Source organism: Fundulus heteroclitus, unplaced genomic scaffold, assembly GCF_011125445.2.
Source record: "Fundulus heteroclitus isolate FHET01 unplaced genomic scaffold, MU-UCD_Fhet_4.1 scaffold_71, whole genome shotgun sequence".
Taxonomy (NCBI): domain Eukaryota; kingdom Metazoa; phylum Chordata; class Actinopteri; order Cyprinodontiformes; family Fundulidae; genus Fundulus; species Fundulus heteroclitus.
Window position 1 is genome coordinate 541647 of NW_023397154.1, and position 8569 is coordinate 550215.

An 8569-nucleotide genomic window follows, 5' to 3' on the forward strand; every position below is an offset into this window, starting at 1 on the left:
GAGTTTCCTGGTCTGAGCTGCAGAGCAAAGCTCTCAGAGCCTCTGACATGTAGTGGTCCACAAAGAGGAAGAGGAGCTTTTTACTGTCTGCCAACCTGCTGCTGGTCTCATTTGATCCAGCTGCAGAATGGAGGGAACATCTGTCCACAGGCTGCTGGGTGAGTCCCATCTGCTGGATGTGTGTTGGTGTGGAAATGTTGAGAGACCATCACTGCTGCTTCCCACAGCAGAGCGCTGATTAAAGCTCCAACTAACCTGAGAGTCATTTCTCTGCAGCTCTCATCTCTCTGCTGAGCTGCTCAACAAACCAAGGTTAGAAACTGCTTCTGTCACTGTTTCAGTCTGACTGACTTCACAGAGACGCTCCTGCAGGAATTAGAAACTATTTAACCTGCTTTCTTCCTCCCAGCTGCTCTGACTGTGAGTCCCAGCAGATCTCAGTTCTTTGAAGGAGTCTCTGTGTCTCTGAGCTGTGAGGAGGACAACAGCTCTGCTGGATGGACTGTGAGGAGGAACACAACCAGAGAAACCAGAACTCAGTGTGGAGATGGATGGGGTTTATTAGATGGTTCTTTGTGTCACATCAGCTCGTTAATCTTAAGCAGCAGTGGAGTTTACTGGTGTGAGTGGAGAGAGGGAGCAGCCAGCAGCAGCAGCATCCAGCTCACTGTCACTGGTAAGATCAGACTGTGGAGTTAGTGTTGATGAAGCTGTGTGGAAATGGATGAAATGCTGTAGTTTGTCTCTGTGTTGAGGTGGATCAGTGATCCTGCAGAGTCCTGTCCTCCCTGTGATGGAGGGAGATGACGTCACTCTGAGCTGTCACACAAAGTCCATCCACCATCTGGCTGATTTAAACCTGTTGGTGTGGTGATGATCTTGTGTTAACAGAGCCCTGGTAGAGGAGTGTTAACCTGCCTCTGGTTTGCCTAAATATGTAATCTAAATATTGACCTTAATACATTTCTCTGTCTTGGCAGAAACACCTACAACCACATCTTCTCACCTTGTGTCCATGCTGGTCTGCCACCTGGTGGTCTTCTGTCCCTTCTTCATCTCCACTCTCCTCATGGTGTCTCTATATCGACAGAGAGCCACAGGTAGCAGTCTGATTCATCTACTGACCTTTCAATCAATCAATCAATCAATCAATCAATCAATCAATCAATCAATCAATCAACAGCTGAAAATGGAGATAAATCTCCCCATGTTGATAACTTTTCTCCATTTCCTTCCTTTCTAACCTTCTCTTACATCAGTAACTGGCCTGCATGTTGCCACGGTGATGACTCCACCCACCAAGGCTGATCAGGGATTGGATGAGGACCATGATGATGTCACCACAGAGCATCACTTCTGAACTGATCATCTCATCACTCTTCTCCTCCTGGGTGTTTTCTTCTTCTCCCAGTCTGGAAAACATCTGAACTCATAATAACGACTTCCTGAGATCACCAACATTCACTGACTGGGAAGAAGTGACCATCTGAACTGGACTTTATTGGATCAGACAGGTGTTCTCAAACTCCAGTCTTTAATTCCTGATCTCCTACAACTTCTAGATGTGTCTCTGCTCCAACACAGCTGACTGCAGTATGGGCTCATCAGCAGAGCTCAGCAGAGCCTGACTCCATGCTAGGAGGTAGTTCAGCCATTTGATTCAGTGTGTAGAGCAGGACACGTCTAGACATTACAGGACACTGGACCTCAAGGATTTAGTCTGAGACCACTCTGATAGACTCTGGATTGAATTGTTGCAGTTGATAGGAGTAAATTTCACTGACTAGGGTTTTATATAACAGTATGTCTACTGTTTCTGTTTGTCTTAGAAAGGGGACATATCAATTAAAACCCACTCTTTTTGCCCTTATATACATTTTGTTGTGTATTTGGAATCTCTAGGCGTGCAGAAAAATTGAGTGTAGTCTTTCTGGGAGCTGTGTTAATATCTTTATATTCTGTTTAAGTCAGATATTTCACTCCATTCAGCTTTTATTTCTTCTTTATTACGTTTGTTGAACATTTAAATCACAGTATTTGCTACGGAGCTGATAAACAAGGTCATCCAACCAATTTCATGATTCCACCATTTTTGTTTCTCTCTGCGATTTCGTATCCCAACCTGAAGGACGCCGAAGCTTCACGTTGATACCTGAAAATGTTTTTGGTTGTTGGGTATATTAACCCACACAGTCCATTACACCGTCCCCCAGCATATTACAGCAATGGTTCAAAGGGGTGGAGTTGAATGCTCCGTGACCTGGAGGGGGAGGGTTGATAGGTGCCTACTATAAAGGATCATAGCGCAGCCCTGCGACAGACTGGCGACCTGTCCAGGGTGTACCTAGCCTCTCACCCAGTGAACACTGGAGATAGGCACCTGCACCCCCGCGACCCCATGGGAGATAAGCGAGCAAGAAAATGGATGGATGGATGGATGGATGGATGGATGGATGGATGGAGCATAGCGCAAGTTCCACTGTTTTTGCAGTAGTCTGCCCCCTCTGGTGACAAGTTGAAATGACACCAGAGTTGTGCACGTGCATGAGAGACAAAGAAAAGCATCTGCTACTGTGTAGGCCCTTTTGTTCATAAGATTAATGTCATCTTACATAAGAAACGTGTAAATGTTGGAAATAGCCTGTGTTCTCTCGTTGACGCATCAATTATAGCAAAGACTCAATAAAGTAGCCAGAGGAACTATAGCGTGGAGCCCATCACACCCATGCCATGCCCAGAGAATACGACAAGAAGCACTTTCTCATGAACTGACTAATCCAGCCTGTAAAGGCGACTGCGGTAAATAGAGGATAATTCATTTTGCATGTCAGGCAATTGTAAGGGCATGTTTGGGAAGAATGTGAATAAAATTTAACTTCATGCACATTTAAAGGGACAGCACTAAAACGAGTTTATGTCAGAGGACCCTCAGAACAGGGAGAAAACAGGAGCTGTGGGGAAACAATGAGGAATTCAGACCAAAGCATTGCATTTCCACTCTATATAGAGAACTGATTGACTTCAATGTATAAATATGAAGGCCTTAAAAAGCATGTTGTCGGGTTTTAAAGCCCCTTATTCCCGGCGGCCTCTTCGCGGGGCCTGGCCCCCCGGGGGGCGGCCGGGGCCCCCGTCGCGGGGCGCCCCTGGGGCCTCTGGCCCTCAGGGCCCATGGCCGGGACCACTTCAGCGGGGCTAGCTGCCGGCGGAGCCCACGGGCTCGTCTCCGCGGCTCTTGAGGGCGTCGGCATTGCGGTGGCTGGGGGATTTCCTCGGGGTCGTCTCTGCTCCTTCCTTGGGGGGGGGGTTGCAGATATCCTGTGTCGGCCCCTCCTGGGCGAGCCTGCTTTAGGGACCCCTTTGGGAGTCCGGGGTTACGGGTCCCCTGACGCCTGCCTCTGTGCTCGGGGAAGGTGGGTCTTCGGTTCTCCACAATCACTATCAAGCTATTTCTGGATAATTTTCACCTAAACTAGTGCACTTTCACATCTCCCACTGGTGCTGGGTCCCAGGTATTAAGTGTTCACTTATATACAGTAATCTTATAATTTATTTATTTATGTTTTTTCACTTTCTTTTTTCAAATATCACATTACACATGTCAGCTTACATAATAATATATATGATTTAGCAATGGCATCTAGGTGTTATTCGAGTGTATCTGTTGCTTTATGTCTGTTGGTTGTGCTGTTCTTTTTGTGTCTCTTTCCAGGTGATGGAGCAGACAAAGAAGGTTTTATCATTCTCTCCCTTTTATCTCCTCTTTCTTTCACCTCTACTCTTTTTTTTCTTTTCTTTCACTTTTTGTTCTTCCTTTACTCTCCCATTGTCATGTCCATATAATTTGAAATTCTCCTTGCAGGGATCATAATAAAGCTATTTACAAGCATAAATCAAGTGGAGCATTATGGCGAAAGCCGTTTGCTCCACTTGTAAAAGCAAAATCTGTCGAGCTCTATCTGGCATTGAGACATCAATTCCTATTGCCATATTGCTAGACAGGACACTGGGGAAAAAAAAAAAAAAAGCATGTTGTCCCTTTAAAGCATCTTCAGATAACATTTGAAAATACATTGATTAAACTGATGATGAATTTTGCTCTCTAAGCTTATATATTTCACTCTGAACTTTACTTATTTAACACACTTTTTTTTACAAATATCTTTTGTGACAACATTCACATCTCAGTTACATCTAATGACCTAGAGGGCCATAAAAGACCAACATTGTTCAAATGACAGTTCAGGTGGTGCTGATGCAGTGACGTGCTGTAGGGTTGATAGCTGGTGAGGCACTGATGTCATCAGAGTCAGATTTACAAATAAATACACTCTACAGAGTAGACTCGTTGCAAAGTGCTGAAGGAGACTGATTGAGACAAATCAATTCACCAAGAGACATGGAAAAAATATTGATTCTTTGATGAAAAAATAAAACTAAATTTGTCATTTGATTGGTAACAGTTTATGAGTTATGATGGATTTCTGCATTTGTGACGCATTCTAAAGTCTCTCAGTCTCAGTGGAGATCACTGCCGGGGAGGAAAGCCTTCCTTCATCAGTCCTGTTCCGGCTGTATGTTTAGCAAAACTCGCTAATAAAAAATCCATAACTTGCTGTGACTCTACAGTTTTAGAATCAGGAGCGGTGCTCCTTGAGCGCCCCCTGCCTAGAGGCCAAGGAACTGCCGGCCTCACCTACAACCAGTTCTTTGGCTTTTATGATCATCCAGCAGCACGAAAACACACAGTTTAATGACCAAAACACAATTCGTAATCCACATACATTAAATTATGGAAAATCAGTTCATATCTGTTTGAACAATTGAATTTATGATCTAGAGACAGGAAGATGCGTTCACAGAATGGAACCCAGCGCAGTTAACATGGGATTGCGCAATCTCAGGCGAGGCCAAGCTCTCATGCAGGGAAAAGGGACAGAGCCTTGAGCATTGGCAGTCTATCTCTCAGTGTATTTTAATTATTATCAATATATATGATAATTAGTAGACTACACAAAAATCAATTCACCAATTTGTTCCAGTTTTTCCACATTCTTTTGGCTTGTGATGCAGAAGAAGCTGCCATGATGGCCAATGCAGAACGTTCAGCACATAAATTCTGTGTCCACCTCCTTGTTGCTCTGAATAGTTTAATTGTTTTCACAGCAAATTATTTATAGCACTGAGTCTTTTAGCTGCAGCCTTTTAGATATAAAACCAATGACTTCTTCTTTTTGTTCTTCTTCTTCCTTATGTAGTTCATCTCCTTCGTGCTTCTTGACCTGGTGACCAGTCACATCTACATTATTTCAATACTGTTTGCAGACATTACATACATGATTTTTAACTTTTATGTGTAAAATGGAGGCTTTAAATTAATGTTGGCAGGTTGTTGAAGAACTCCTTCAAAAACAATACAGTAAACGCTGCAGCAGAAAGTTGTTACAGAGAACTTAGAAAATGAGGAAGCTGAAGGTTTAAGTTGACACTAATGTCTTAAATAGTCAGTTCCTGCTTTCTACACATTATAAGTTGAGAGGTTTTTATTGACTTTAGTTGCAACAAGTAAAACTTTGTAATGGATCAAATAAATCCCACAGCAGATGATTAATATTAATGAATAAGATCTGGTTTATTGTCTATGTGATGCTGAGTTTGTGGGTTTCTCACCTCTGTTCCTGTATGTGAGAGTTTCCTGGTCTGAGCTGCAGAGCAAAGCTCTCAGAGCCTCTGACATGTAGTGGTCCACAAAGAGGAAGAGGAGCTTTTTACTGTCTGCCAACCTGCTGCTGGTCTCATTTGATCCAGCTGCAGAATGGAGGGAACATCTGTCCACAGGCTGCTGGGTGAGTCCCATCTGCTGGATGTGTGTTGGTGTGGAAATGTTGAGAGACCATCACTGCTGCTTCCCACAGCAGAGCGCTGATTACTAACCTGAGAGTCATTTCTCTGCAGCTCTCATCTCTCTGCTGAGCTGCTCAACAAACCAAGGTTAGAAACTGCTTCTGTCACTGTTTCAGTCTGACTGACTCCACAGAGACACTCCTGCAGGAATTAGAAACTATTTAACCTGCTTTCTTCCTCCCAGCTGCTCTGACTGTGAGTCCCAGCAGATCTCAGTTCTTTGAAGGAGACTCTGTGGCTCTGAGCTGTGAGGAGGACAATAGCTCTGCTGGATGGACTGTGAGGAGGAACACAACCAGAGGAACCAGGACTGAGTGTAAAGGATTGGGAGAATCTGCTCGTTGTACCATCTCCTACTTGATCCCATCAGACAGTGGAGTTTACTGGTGTGAGTCCAGAGAGGGAGCAGCCAGCAGCAGCATCCAGCTCACTGTCACTGGTAAGATCAGACTGTGGAGTTAGTGTTGATGAAGCTGTGTGGAAATGGATGAAATGCTGTAGTTTGTCTCTGTGTTGAGGTGGATCAGTGATCCTGCAGAGTCCTGTCCTCCCTGTGATGGAGGGAGATGACGTCACTCTGAGCTGTCACACAAAGACCGCTCCCTCCAACCTCCCAGCTGCTTTCTATAAAGATGGCTCCCTCATCAGGACTGAGCCTGCAGGTCACATGACCCTCCACCATGTGACCTGCTCTGATGAAGGCCTCTACAGGTGTAGCATCAGCGGTCATGGAGAGTCTCCATCCAGCAGCATCTCTGTCTCAGGTCAGCTGCTTTGCTCTCATTTCAAAACTCACTTATTTCACTCAATCATCTAAACAGGAAGGATTCATTTTACAGTAAAACCTCCAACCTCAGCTCCACCCACCAGTGAAGCTCCACCTTCTACCTCAGCCTCCCTCCAGGTCATGCTGGTCTGCCACCTGCTGGTCTTCTGTCCGTACTTTATCTCCTCTTTCCTCCTGGTGTCTCTATATCAGCAAAAAGTCTCAGGTAAAACTGAATTATGTGTCTGATTAATTTCATCTTGTGTTAAAAAGTTATCCTCATTTTCTAACTTCTTTTAACAGGAAGTGATGTGCCAGTGTCTCCAGCAATGACTCCACCCATCCAGGCTGAGCAGTGATTGAATTATGTTTATGTCACAGAGCATTATTCTTGAATAAAACTAATTATTTCCTGATTGAATAAATCTGGTGCTATGAACGGAGAAATCACAGTTTCATGAAGCTCTTTGAATTTTTTACCAGTTCAGCAGCAGATAGACACAGTAGACCCAGTAGATCTCAGCGGATCATTTAGGAAGTTTTAAGAAAACTTTTAAGTTTTATATTTACCCATTATACAGGTTTCTCACTGAGATCCAACATCGTATTTTCAATGGAGATCTGTTTTAATGATACTACAGAATAAAATAAGTAAAACAATCATTTGACTCAATTAAGTAAGCAAATAAAATATGACTGAGAACAGTTGCATAGTTTTAAACTAGTTTAAACATCTCCTCCTCTGATCAAGCCTTGCTCAGCTTAAAATCCCAAAACTGATAGTTGCTGACTGTTGTTGGTGAAACAGAACATTATTGATGGTAAAACAGCAGGTCATGATGGTCTACCAATCCAGTTTTATAGAATATTTTAAAATAATTTAAGATCTTACTGTTAAAAATGTAAATTTTAATAGTAAATTACTGTCATACACATTGCTGCATGACTGCAAATCAGATCTAAAGCTGGATTTTAAAGAAACCAAAAATAAACGAGATTCAAACACTTTGTAGAAAAATTGCATCAAGTTTATATAAAAACTCACCAAGTCTGCATCTTTAATTTGGGGTCCAGGGTTTGAATACCAGGTTTGTCACGGAGATCATGTAGTATAAAAAACTCGGGCAAGTCTTGGTCCAAGTAGTGATGACTTGCTGTGGTGACGCCTGAACAAGGAAGCAGCAAAATGGACTCTCTGGTGGTTGTAGGGAATACAGCTCCACTGCTTATAATTCAGTTGTACTTCAGCACTAGTTTTGACCAGAACCCAAGCAGAGGAGGAAAAACTGCAATAACTCTGTTAACCACAAGAGAAAGACAGAAAAAGTTCAGTTTCACAAACATTTGTCTTGAAATAAACTGGATATTTTGCCACATTGGAAGACACCAATCAGTCAAATCAGCTCAGTAATTTCTCTCTTAGAGTAGAAACAGTAAATTATGAAATACAGTCACTGAGTTGCTCCAGAGAAACATCCACATGGAAAACAAATCTTACAACAAAAATTTAATTGAACTGAATTGAATTAAAAGAAGCGACAATAAACACGAGTTAAAAAGAGACCCACTCTCCCCGATTTTGGACAGGGAAAATAGATGGTTTGAAAGAGGGTGAAAGAAGCCATCTTGGTCAAAAGAGAAAAGCCATCAGTCAACAGAGGGGGAGGATTGCATTTTTGATTCCCCATTGCTTAAAGCTCGGTCCTCCAACACGTTCCAGAGAGATTACGTCAGCATGTCATCATTATTCAGGTGACCAAGTCCACTCATACCAAGCAATAGCTTCTAACGACCCAGGACAGAGACGGATTTGTCATTGATTTGCACCTAGAATGTGCCTAGGAGGATGGGCCTCCATATCCTTATAAACAGCAGCGCTCCAACTGTAGGTTGATCAGG

At 43.2% G+C, this 8569-nt stretch overlaps 1 long non-coding RNA gene across 1 annotated transcript; it reads left to right on the forward strand.

The window, feature by feature from the left end:
• The first annotated feature begins 6622 nt into the window (after window positions 1-6622).
• On the forward strand, window positions 6623-7051 carry LOC118561779. The gene is made up of 3 exons (XR_004930252.1): window positions 6623-6668; window positions 6744-6896; window positions 6974-7051. It is a non-coding gene; the product is annotated as an uncharacterized LOC118561779 (long non-coding RNA).
• Window positions 7052-8569: the final 1518 nt, after the last annotated feature.